General features: G+C 37.8%; 1 long non-coding RNA gene across 1 annotated transcript; it reads left to right on the top strand.

Annotated features, from left to right (window-relative positions):
• Positions 1-1,303: 1,303 nt before the first annotated feature.
• Positions 1,304-4,672, top strand: LOC145495804 (uncharacterized). Its single transcript, XR_014050473.1, has 2 exons — positions 1,304-1,487; positions 4,370-4,672. It is a non-coding gene; the product is annotated as an uncharacterized LOC145495804 (long non-coding RNA).
• The last annotated feature ends 8,619 nt before the right edge of the window (positions 4,673-13,291 follow it).

Here is a 13,291-nt window from a genome sequence, read left to right as displayed (position 1 = left end):
TACATTCTTTGTAAATTACAATTTACATGTTAGGGTTTTGTAAAATAAAATTACAGGAAATTTACAGCTTTTAGTACAGCATGTAAATGTTCTGTAAATAGTGATTTACATTGTCTTTGTCGACAATGATCATTTGAAGAACATGTAAAAACCTGTAAAATATTTTACGCACTTTTACAGTATCTGCCTTTGTAAAAAACATGTAAATTGCTTTGCTAAACCATGTGAGGAACGTGTAAATAATTCAAGCGAATGCTGTAAAAGGTCTGGAAATGTTATGTTTGTAACCCTGCAAAAACCATGTAAATGAAAAAAGGGGGCCTGTAAGAAACATGTAAAAAGCATGTAAATGAAAAAAGGGGGCCTGTAAGAAACATGTAAAAACAATGTAAATGAAAGAAAGGGAGCCTGTAAGAAACATGTAAAAACCATGTAAATGGAAAACCTAGAAGTTGCACGGGTGCGACACCGCACTAATTAAGCTGTCTTCTTGTGAACTTTCCGCGCATCCACAACGACAAAATAAAACTAGAATTGTTACTGCACATGCAGGCGTCCCAAGCTTACGTCTCTAGGAAAGAGAAAAATTAATTCTCGGACACGTACGTATTTATTCATGAAGGACCATGAAAGCGTCACGTGTTGTGTGAGTTCAAGACGGAAAGAGCCCTGGTGACCGAGTTTGAACTGACGCGGAGTTAGGTTAGGCAGGGAACCATAAGGGACACCCAACGACCGTTTCCTCTCGAATGCTTTTAAACGCTGTTTTAGGCTATCTGGAGTACTTTCAAAGCTCTGTAGGTTAATTTTAGGTTGCGCAAAAAAAAAATGTATCTGTTCGGTTATTCTATTGGAGCTTGAGTATTCTCGAACTTATTAGGGCTTTTTTGTCCATTTCCCGAAAACGTTAGGTCTTATCGCCGTTCCGAAAATGATAGCTGACTTTTTTTCGGTACCCAAAATGACATTTTTAACAATCCGAAAACAACAGACATTAAACTTCTCATATCGCGAAAGTTCGAGGTCACAGTTGTGCCCCTGAACCGCTGAGAATCAACGAAATATCATCGATTTAGAGCGTTAAATATTCCGAAACATGAACATTCTACAAGTAAGATTAATACAACTAAGTCTGCCCTTGCATGTTCACTGTTTCTTTGTTTTGTTTTGTTTTGTTTTTGGTGATTTCTACCGTTTTGTGCTTTCATTGCCATCACTGTTATCCCAGTCCCTTTATAAGAGCATACCAGTCTTGTGAGTGCCCGATCTCCAACAAGCAGGAATCAGCGGTCTTCATGTTAGGTACCAGGTTCTCTCGGTTTTCCCGCCATGTTTGGCAGTTCGTTGGAACTTGCGTCGAACTCGAGCTCTGTTTTAGCGGGCCAAAATCCACTCTACCTTCGCTTCGTCACCGTGCACGGTTTCAAGCCAAAGTTTATCGTTACCCAGAAGTTGAAGATAGCGATTACAGGCAACAAAAACAACAGGTAAGCAAGTTTTGCATAAATTGAACGAGCAGAGTAAAGTAACGTCAAGATACGTATACATTTCGTTTTGCCTTTGGTTGTGAAGGTGTCATTATCAAGGAGAAGTTGCATTGCTTGTGGAATCGACTTTGGTGACGTTTACCTGCCGTGCATAAAGAGCTTTATTATCTGTTATTATCTGTTCTCGATAACTGAGCATGAGCATGCGACATTTGTTATTGGCTTATATGCACCTCATGATTCTTTCTGATGCATGCTCTTGTAAGGTTATGTTGCCCTCTGATGTGAATGCTAGTAAGCTAAAATGTAATGTGCCATCTTCAGCAGAGAAATTTCTGTTATGCTAGAGTAAGTATTCTGAAGTTACTCAAGTGTCTACAGTTGTACCTACATTCAAGTTACAATATCCTGTTATACACAACTGTACATGGACATTGCACCCACTGGTGCTGATACTGTAGTAAGTTAAATGTTGTGGTATTTTCTTTCACAAAAAAAACACTATGATACTTTATAAAGAGGTATACATGTACCTCAAACTGTTGTGAAAACTACACAGGACTTGAAAAAAAGGAACTCAAGAGTAACTTGCCCAGGCAGGAAAATCTACTTGTCTTGGATGACACAGTATAGTCAATCGATTATTTCATAACAATCAATAGAAATTAGTCAATGATATCAGAAATCAATAAAAGGATTCGTCATGAGTCATCGATTGTGATCAAATTTTCAATAAGCATTATCAATTTTGCTGATACTAGCTTATCTTTTAAGCAACATTTAATAAGAAAGAAATGAAGAAACAATTTAAAGTGAAATATGAAATCATGAATACAATTGCATAAAAACATAACATTGTATCTCGTAAACAGAATATTTTGCTGGCATACATGTATCAGGGACTATGTTTTGGGGGTTCTTGGTTACCGTAGTGCCTTTGAAATCTACATAAAAAAGTTACAATCAAACATTGTGTTGAGGGACACAATTTTTCTACAGTTTAGGTGAACTAACAAAGAGAGACCAACTTTCAACTGATTCTCTAATGACTGATAAATTTGGTAAAATCAAACTGATAACTTGAAACTTTTCTAGCATGTGAGTATGAATTTCTTTCAATTGATCGATAGCACTGATAACACTTACATTAATTTCAATTTATTGATTTATATCAATTTATGGATCGATTTCAATCGATTGCCTTACCCTGGGATGACCAGACAGCACTTTAGAGCCCTGTCACAGCTGTACATTTTACTTGTATGAAATTGGGCTCTTACCAAATACATGTAGGTTTCATGTGTCATGCATCTGTTCATGCATCTGTAGCAGGGCAGGAAAAAAAATTGTAAGTCACTTGCCCAGTGGGCCAGTCAATTTCAGTTTTCACTTGCCCCACTTAAATATTAGTTGCCAGTGTGGTGGCCAGTAAGGAAATCACAGGACAAATGTGAATGAAGTACACTCGGATTCCAAACTAATTCTTGCTTTCAACCTAATAATTAACTAATCTTTAGGTCTTAAGTTTTGAAATGGAATGACTGGAAATTATCATTTATCAAGCTGGCATTTTTAGTCAGACTCACAAGACTACTGACGTTACATTGTAATTTCACTTGCCCACTGGGCCACTGAACTTCTATTTCCGCTTGCCCAAGAGCAAAATTTACTTGGCTGAGGAAATCAGAACTGGGTTTTTTCCTGCCTTGAGTAGATCACAGATAACATCAAAATGTGGTAAAAACAAAAAATAGTCACATAAGCCATTACCAGAGTGTGTCACAGAATCTGTGAATTTTTCAGGCGTGTGTCACTGATGTTTTTACCACATTTTGATGTCTTCTGTGATCTATTACTGAACAGATGCATGACAACATAGAATCTGTCTGCTTCGTAATACTGTACATAACAAAGAAACAAAAACAAACTTTTATGACATCATCTGTACCTTTGTCCACCAATAGAGCATAAGTGCACGTAAGAAACAATCAAATTGTGCCTGCAAATAACTTGACTTATTATTTAAACATTGTTTGATAGGAGTTTGATTTATTGTGCATGAATATTACAATGTAGGAGATAGTGAACATCGAATAGTTACTGCCACAGATTTTGAGTTTAGTTCTTCTACATCCTCTGACATTCAGTGCCTTCCAATCAGAGATGCAAATTTTTTGTCACAGAGTAGCTACAGATGTAGATGTAAGATCTGTTTGATTGATGAATATTCAGGGCTCAAAATAATGGCCGGTCAACGGGCAATGCCTGGCCAGAATGGTGACTTGACCGGCCAAAAACTTCACTCACCGGTCATGTTGACCAGTCATGTCATGTTGAGACAGTCACGTTGTTCATTCTTGAATAAACAATCAAATCCCCAACTGTAAATCCGAGAATTTTTATCTCTTTTTTGTTATGACCTCTAACGAAAACATACACCAATGCATACATGTATCTTTTCGAATGGCTAAAGACCATGTGCTTGCTGTTTGTCATGCGTTCAAGATCGACAGGAATGCCATTCGAGTGACTGGGGTTAAATCTGTTCAGAAAAATATTAAGCCAATCTTTAAACGGTCTAGCAGTGACTGGAACAAACAAACTATATTTGTGGGTTTAATTTAGCTCACATTACGTGTACTTGATTTTTTCGTAAATATCTTGACCAGTCAGAAATGAGACGTGACAGAGCTAAAATTACTTTGGCCGGTCAACATGACTGGCTACAGTCCGATTTCAAATGTCACAGTATAAATTGGAATGATAAGAAACAAAACAATAACTCCAGTGTAAAATTTGCTGATTGATATCATACACAGAATTTGCTGATTCATACTCAGACATAACTTATCTTATTTAACAAAATGTTTTGTTACTTGTAGGATGAAGTAAAATTGAGAGTGGTCAACACATGCATACATGTACTCCTTGGCATTGATGCTTGATCAGGAAAAAATCAGCCACTGAGAAGTCTACAGTACCTGACTCTATAAGGGGTCCAAGGTCCATTTCTTGAAGGCCCTGGAAACTTTTCGGGCCCACAAAGCTATCTTTAATTGAGCTGTGTCTAAAAACTAAGAGCTGTATATGCCTGAAACTTCTTGTGTGAAGGAAACCTCTGTTCATATTGAGAATAAGCAAATAAAACAGCTCTGTGAGCATAAGATTTCAGATTTTGGTATGGCTTTCTGGGTGCGAAAACTTTTTGGAATCTTCGAGAAATGGGCCCCTGGTGCATTACAGTCTAACATGGTGACCTTCAACACTTTCTGGCATAAATTCAACCACTTTAAACATTATTTTCAATGCTTTGAAGTATCACCTACACTGTACCTGTGTTAGTGAATTAGCATTAAATTAGAATATCTTAGATTTCTAGGTTGATACTTATTGTTCAATACAGCAGCTATAAGATTTCATCATAAAAAGCAAAGGCTATGTTTCAATACATGTAGTACCAGAACAATAATTTATTAACTTATGATGTGTTATGGGAACTATGGTACTAGATAGGCCTTTCAATTTCAACAGGTCCCTATGAATTTTTTTTTTTTTTTACAGTACAGTTTTTTTTTATCACAAAAAGAAAAAGTAAAATTTTGAATATTGTTTACAGTGAATGTTTTGTCAGGGGTCCCAAATGTTTGTCCTGTTTGGATTCCGTACAGTTTTGGAAAAAGAAGGAAACTGTGACTTTGTAAACATAGCCTAAAAGATGTCAGAAGCCTTGTTTTATGTTATGCAATGTAGTATTCCTTTGGCATGACTGTTTTTATGATGAATTTAAAATGTCAGTCTCTATCTTGTGGTAAATGTTTTTCCTCCCTATTTTCTGTTATTTCAAATGAACAATTCACTCTATGAAAAAGTTGATCAGTATTTCACACTTACATTGCAGTAATTTTCCTAATAAGGTAAAGGTAAAGTCTGCATATGAGCTAGTGGCCCAACAGACTGGAGCTTATCCCGCTTTCTGTAGCAGGAAGCAACTAGGACTATTTCTACTCCCCCTGGATGAGATGCCAGTCCATTGCAGGGTTACCCCACCATTAAATTCGCTGGTACCCACTTATACACCTGGGTGGAGAGGCACTGAGAGTAAAGTGTGTTGCCCAACAACACAACAGAATGTACCCGCCTAGGGCTTGAACCTGGACCGCTCGATCAGGAGTTGAGTGCACTACATGTAACTATGAGGCCATCGTCCCTCGCACATTTTTCATAATAATTATTAAGGTTAATTTAATCCTACATTAATTACTTAGTAAGAAAAAAACAGTTTATTCATTCATTTTATGACAAAGGTATTATCATTATGTTACATTTGACTTTGTGAATTTAGTATATATTTAAGACAGGTATCTATTTGCAAACAATTTTAATTTAGTAATACGCCTAAATTGCAAAATTTTCACTAGTTGTAGCTGACAACAGTATAGTTCTTAATCATTTTATTATTCATGAATTAAATAGAGTTGAATATGACATGGTTTTGCACAATCTTGAAAAGGTCTTGAATTTTAGTAGTCTTCTTGAAAAGTGCTTGAATTCGGTTAAAGGAGCTCAGTCATGGTATTTTAAAATATTTTGGCCATGCACAAAATTACATTTAAGTTGTCTTGTTATGGATAGAAAGAAAAGAAAACATGTGTTATTTGTTGCAATGTGTACATTGTAAACCTTATTCATGGCATATAAAAACTATTTGAATTTTACTGAGTTTGTTCTGATTGCAATAAATTTCTGATTCTGTATAAATTTGCATGTTTTCTACTATTATAATTAAGGTCAACAGATTTGATTACAATAAAACAGTACATTCCATGCATTTTTCCTCAAGTTATTATTTACAAGTTATTTATCGTACAGGGTTTCTGCCTCCCTTTTTCGATTTACATGTTATTTACAGGCTCCCTTTTTACATTTCCAGGTTATTTCCAGGCTCCCTTTCTTGATTTACATGTTATTTACAGTCTCCCTTTTTCAATTTACAGGTTATTTGCAGGCTCCCTTTTTCAATTAACAGGTTATTTACAGGCTCCCTTTTTCGATTTACAAGTTATTTGCAGGCTCTCTTTTTCAATTTACAGGTTATTTACAGGCTCCCCTTTTCAATTTCCATGTTATTTGCAGGTTCCCTTTTTCGATTTCCATGTTATTTACAGGCTCTCTTTTTCCATTTACATGCTATTTACAGGCTCCCTTTTTCGATTTGCAAGTTATTTACAGGCTCCCTTTTTCGATTTCCATGTTATTTACAGGCTCCCTTTTTCGATTTCCATGTTATTTACAGGCTCTCTTTTTCCATTTCCATGTTATTTACAGGCTCCCTTTTTCCATTTCCATGTTATTTACAGGCTCCCTTTTTCGATTTCCATGTTATTTACAGGCTCCCTTTTTCGATTTACATGTTATTTACAGGCTCTCTTTTTCGATTTACATGTTATTTACAGGCTCTCTTTTTCCATTTACATGTTATTTACAGGCTCCCTTTTTCGATTTACATGTTATTTACAGGCTCCCTTTTTCCATTTACATGTTATTTACAGGCTCCCTTTTTCAATTTACATATTTACAGGCTCTCTTTTTCCATTTACATGTTATTTACAGGCTCCCTTTTTCGATTTACATGTTATTTACAGGCTCCCTTTTTCGATTTACACATTATTTACAGGCTCCCTTTTTCGATTTACATGTTATTTACAGGCTCCCTTTTGATTTACACGTTATTTACAGGCTCCTGTTTTCATTTTCCATGTTATTTACAGCCTCCCTTTTTTTAATTTACATGTTGTTTACAGCCTCCCCTTTTTATTTACATGTTATTTACAGTATTATGGCAGCCTCCCTGTATTAAATTTACATGTTATTTACGGGTTTCCAGGTTGAATCACAAGAAATTTACAGGCTATTTACGGTATTTGCAGGAACAGTTTACATGTTATTTACATGATCTTAACCCTTTGCTTTGAAACATTTACAGTGTTTTCTTCATCATTTACATGTTTCACTTGAAATATTTACATGTTTTTTACATGAAACCTCCAAAACATGTAAAAGGGGAAAAATCATGTAAATTAATCTTTACAGTCTCTTTTTGATTATTTACATGTTAATTACATGTTATTTACATACTCTGTAAATTTTCAACTTTTCCAGTGCCTGTTACTGGCAAGAACTTCCTTTATTATTTGTCGAGTCGTTTGGAGCACGCACGGAAGTCGTTTTTATTTTTTGACTACAGAATTCAAAGGATAATGACCTTTACAACGGAAGACTGAACCGAAACAGCTGTGACACAACCCATGGACATAAGTTCATATTTATGTTTATGATTAAATTCAGATAATATGTTTTTTAACAAGAGCATTAATTAAATATAGTAGGAAATGTTTGTTACGACCATAACAAGAAAGCCCGCATTTCGATTATTTGCCGTTTGAACTCCAACTTTTCCTGCCCTTCGAAGATTTTTGAAAGATCTGTCCTCAAAAATCACACAAAATACAAAGCAATGGGTGTCAGATTAACTACCTTTCCGATTATATTAACGGAAAATGCAGCACCATCCTTTTTTAGGCGATAAAATACAGGCTAGACACATTTTACAGATCCCTTTTCCCATCTAATGAGAAGACAGCTGTTTTTGAGATTCCTTCATCTTCGTCTCTATTTATGCGTTGACTGAGTCATTTTTAAGAACGTAGTGATGCTATGAGATAAATGCATGTGGCAATTTCTCGTACCAGCTTTTGCGTCGGCAATCGTGTCAAAAGGCGCTGTTACACTGGGTTAAAAACATGCCTCGCATTGCCGTAACGAAAACGTGCGAGACATGTCCAATTCAGGGAGTGTTACACTAGACAACGCCTCGTGCAAATTGCCTCGTCGATGCGCAACAAAATTGTGAGACAAATTACAAATCAATTTCGGTAAATTTATTCAAATGTTATTTCCGCAAAACTTAGGCATGCATCAAGAACTTGAAATCTCCATGAAAATAATTTTCTTTATCTTACAGTATTTTGACATTACAACTATCCTTTAAAATACCAAAGAGTACTAACTAAACAAAGCTCCTACGAAAGTCAAAGACGACAAAAATAACTGACCTGCAACTTTTAGAAGATTAGCTTCCCAAATTATCACAAAAGACTGTGATCCGGATGATAGTCTCTTGATTATCACCTTCGTTATCATCATTATCAAAGAAAAACTATTAACCAAATAAGTACATTTATATATTTGCATGGGTCTTATCTTTTAAACTTTTCGCGCATCGTCAATTAAGGACCGAAATTACTTTCGCAAAAGAGAGAGACAGGAGATAAAAATGTTACCGCCAAAACATATTTTTCTCCGTTTTTGTGAGTGGTAAATGAAATATCGTGTCAATTTTACCTGTGAAAATTTTATCATGACAAATTTTGCGTTTTTTTTGCGGTTTCGAACTGAAAGTATTAGGGGTGTTTACAGACGAACCCAGACAAACTCGGATTCTTGGTCAAATTGGAATTTTAAAATGTCGGTTTTCATGAAGATAGGAAAAGAGGAGTACCCGGAGGAAACTGATGAACGAGAAGAAGAGGTTGAAGAGAAGAACCAACAACAACTCAACCTGATTATGAGGCAGAGTTTGAGATCCCAGCCCAGGCAAGTGGATTTAAGGATACACAAAGTAGGAGAGTATAAAACGCGATTTCAAAGCTATCAATGAAAATGTAAGGACATTTTCGAACTCACCCTCCGCTTGCGTTGGATGAAGCATTATTGAAATCGATGACACAAAAATGAGGAGGGCAGAAACATTCATTTTTACACCGGAACGAACGTCTTCAGTTCTCAAGTCTTATAGAAAGCATTCAGCAAGCACCAGCCAGCAATGTGACGTCGAAATAACAGCTAATCACAAGTCAACACCGGCGTGTTTTGTCTCTGTCATTCAGAGCTATTTCTGCTCATGTCAGTTTGACTCCTCCTACTCTTACTAAGACTTCCTGTTTAAATTACGCACTTATCACGTGAACAAAATATTTCTATCTGCGGGTTTCTCAACTAAGCTTACAGGAAGGAATTCCTTCTTAGGTTTGTTTATTTTATTTATTTATTTATTTATTTATTTTTCTTGCGCTTGTTTACGAGTGAATGTTTTATTCGGATGAAATATACGTTCCAAATTCATGTTTTTAACAATCACTCAGTAAAAAACCTTCAATTTCTTGAATTTCCATGGCATTTTCCATGTTCCCTACCTTTATTTTTGTACTTTATTGAAAATTTTAACATTAATTTCGTTGTACTGCACCGGTATCGTCATGGGTTCGAATCCCGTTCAGACCTGAAGTTTTTTCAGGCTTTAATCTCACTACTGCTTAAGTTAAGTGCATAACTGCGATGAACAATCATATCTTCATATCATTAATTCTCCGCAGTTCAAATATATGAACTTTCATATATTTGCTTGTACCGTAATAAGAGATGGCGTGTTTTGGGTCTGTCATTCAGAACAATTACTGCTGATGGCAGTCTGACCCCTCCTGTTCTTACTATAAAGACTTCCTGTTAAAATTATTACGCAATTGCTATGTGAACAAAATATTGCTATTTGGTTTGTCAGCTAGGCTTACAGGAAAGAATTTCTTCTTGCATGCCTGGGTGAATGTTATATTCCAATGAAAGAAACGCTCCAAACTCATGTTTTTAACAATCACTCAGTTAAAATCCTGGATATTCGACGATATTTTCCATGTTCTCTATCTTTGTTTTGGTACTTTATTGCGAATGAAACATTAATTTTTTTTGTTTTCCTCGTAATAAGATTTTTGTTCAAGTTGGTTCGTGATAAAGTTAGCCTGAATGTTGAATACATATCTATATCAGAACGTTATTGCGACTTCAACCTTTAGCTTAATAAATTCGACGGTTTTGTTAACGTTTTGACAAAAGGTAGGATGTTGAACGTTATATTCTACAGACGTTCGTGTGTGCGATTGTTATAATTAATTAATTAATTAAACGCCATTCAAACGACTGAATTTAAATTTATGCTTTCCCTTTGGCAAATATATTGCCCGTTTCTAATTCTGGCATACTCGTGGAACAATATTCAGGAGTACCCAACGACAGTTTTGACGAAAATCCACCGTACGGTCTGCTTAACATTACCCGAGTGTCGCTACGTCAATCTTGTTTAATATTTAACTTTCCTGGGAAAAAAATACCCGCTCTTCACCGCCAGCAAGCAGGATTTCGAAGTTATCGGACTCCCAGCCAGCGCTCGACGTTGAGGTCGTCAACGAGCCAGCATGCTTTAAACTTGTCACCTAGCCAGCCAGCATAAGAAAAGTTTGCCAAAAGTTTGCCAGCATGTTCGAGTATACCATTTTTTGCCAGCCAGCGAGCTAGTAATTTCAATATACTATAGCAAGGTACATTTCCTTAAAACTATTAATATAACAACGGATTTAGTATTGCGTACCATGAACGCAATAACTACGTTAATGGTTTCATTTTTACATTTGACTGGAAAGTTTTTGTAACACTTAAGAGATTACACTTACCATTCAACAGTAAACAAAAGGGAAAGATAAAATGTGCTTAAAGTGTCCTGATTATCCTTCAGGGATCCAAGCTTCACTCTGAAAATAAATCGTGAATTCCCTCCAAAAGAGCGTGAAGTATAAACAATGTCCATTCACTTAACAGACGTAATCTAGATATTAATGAAGATCTATCGTTGTTATTATAAGTACAACAAGAAACCTATCAATCAGTTTCTAACGCTTACATACGACAAACTTTCACATTCATTTCATTTCTCACAGTTATTGTTTCAAAAAGTCAACGAACCTCCATACAAAGAAACATTGTTTAGCTCATGAAGCAAAAGCGAGACGAGATTACAAAGCCCTCACAAGGCTTTGGCTACCCAGTGTCTGTCATTTTTATTTTCAAATGAACCTACGATACAAACAGATGTCAGTTACCGTTGTCAATACGACATTTCGTTGGCAAAAGGTTCAATACAGAAGCCGGAAGGATTCGCAGCAAACGCAATCGTTACTTGTTCGTCAGACGATCACCGCAAAAGACTCACGACAGAAGCCGCAAGGATTCGCAGCAAAAGCAATCGTTACTTGTTCGTCAGGCGATCACTGCAAAAGACTCACGACAGAAGCCGCAAGGATTCGCAGCAAAAGCAATCGTTACTTGTTCGTCAGGCTATCACCGCAAAAGACTCACGACAGAAGCCGCAAGGATTCGCAGCAAAAGCAATCGTTACTTGTTCGTCAGGCGATCACCCCAAAAGACTCACGACAGAAGCCGCAAGGATTCGCAGCAAAAGCAATCGTTGGTTGTTCGTCAGGCGATCACCGCAAAAGACTCACGACAGAAGCCGCAAGGATTCGCAGCAAAAGCAATCGTTGGTTGTTCGTCAGGCGATCACTGCAAAAGACTCACGACAGAAGCCGCAAGGATTCGCAGCAAAAGCAATCGTTACTTGTTCGTAAGGCGATCACCGCAAAAGACTCACGACAGAAGCCGCAAGGATTCGCAGCAAAAGCAATCGTTGGTTGTTCGTCAGGCGATCACTGCAAAAGACTCACGACAGAAGCCGCAAGGATTCGCAGCAAAAGCAATCGTTACTTGTTCGTCAGGCGATCACTGCAAAAGACTCACGACAGAAGCCGCAAGGATTCGCAGCAAAAGCAATCGTTACTTGTTCGTCAGGCTATCACCGCAAAAGACTCACGACAGAAGCCGCAAGGATTCGCAGCAAAAGCAATCGTTGGTTGTTCGTCAGGCGATCACCCCAAAAGACTCACGACAGAAGCCGCAAGGATTCGCAGCAAAAGCAATCGTTGGTTGGTCGTCAGGCGATCACCGCAAAAGACTCACGACAGAAGCCGCAAGGATTCGCAGCAAAAGCAATCGTTGGTTGTTCGTCAGGCGATCACCGCAAAAGACTCACGACAGAAGCCGCAAGGATTCGCAGCAAAAGCAATCGTTACTTGTTCGTAAGGCGATCACCGCAAAAGACTCACGACAGAAGCCGCAAGGATTCGCAGCAAAAGCAATCGTTGGTTGTTCGTCAGGCGATCACTGCAAAAGACTCACGACAGAAGCCGCAAGGATTTGCAGCAAAAGCAATCGTTACTTGTTCGTCAGGCGATCACCGCAAAAGACTCACGACAGAAGCCGCAAGGATTCGCAGCAAAAGCAATCGTTGGTTGTTCGTCAGGCGATCACCGCAAAAGACTCACGACAGAAGCCGCAAGGATTCGCAGCAAAAGCAATCGTTACTTGTTCGTCAGGCGATCACTGCAAAAGACTCACGACAGAAGCCGCAAGGATTCGCAGCAAAAGCAATCGTTACTTGTACGTCAGGCGATCACCGCAAAAGACTCACGACAGAAGCCGCAAGGATTCGCAGCAAAAGCAATCGTTGGTTGTTCGTCAGGCGATCACCGCAAAAGACTCACGACAGAAGCCGCAAGGATTCGCAGCAAAAGCAATCGTTACTTGTTCGTCAGGCGATCACTGCAAAAGACTCACGACAGAAGCCGCAAGGATTCGCAGCAAAAGCAATCGTTACTTGTACGTCAGGCGATCACCGCAAAAGACTCACGACAGAAGCCGCAAGGATTCGCAGCAAAAGCAATCGTTGGTTGTTCGTCAGGCGATCACCGCAAAAGACTCACGACAGAAGCCGCAAGGATTCGCAGCAAAAGCAATCGTTACTTGTTCGTCAGGCGATCACTGCAAAAGACTCACGACAGAAGCCGCAAGGATTCGCAGCAAAA

Source organism: Orbicella franksi, chromosome 8, assembly GCF_964199315.1.
Source record: "Orbicella franksi chromosome 8, jaOrbFran1.1, whole genome shotgun sequence".
In the NCBI taxonomy this organism is placed as follows: Eukaryota; Metazoa; Cnidaria; class Anthozoa; order Scleractinia; family Merulinidae; genus Orbicella; species Orbicella franksi.
This window is presented reverse-complemented; position numbering and strand designations above follow the sequence as displayed.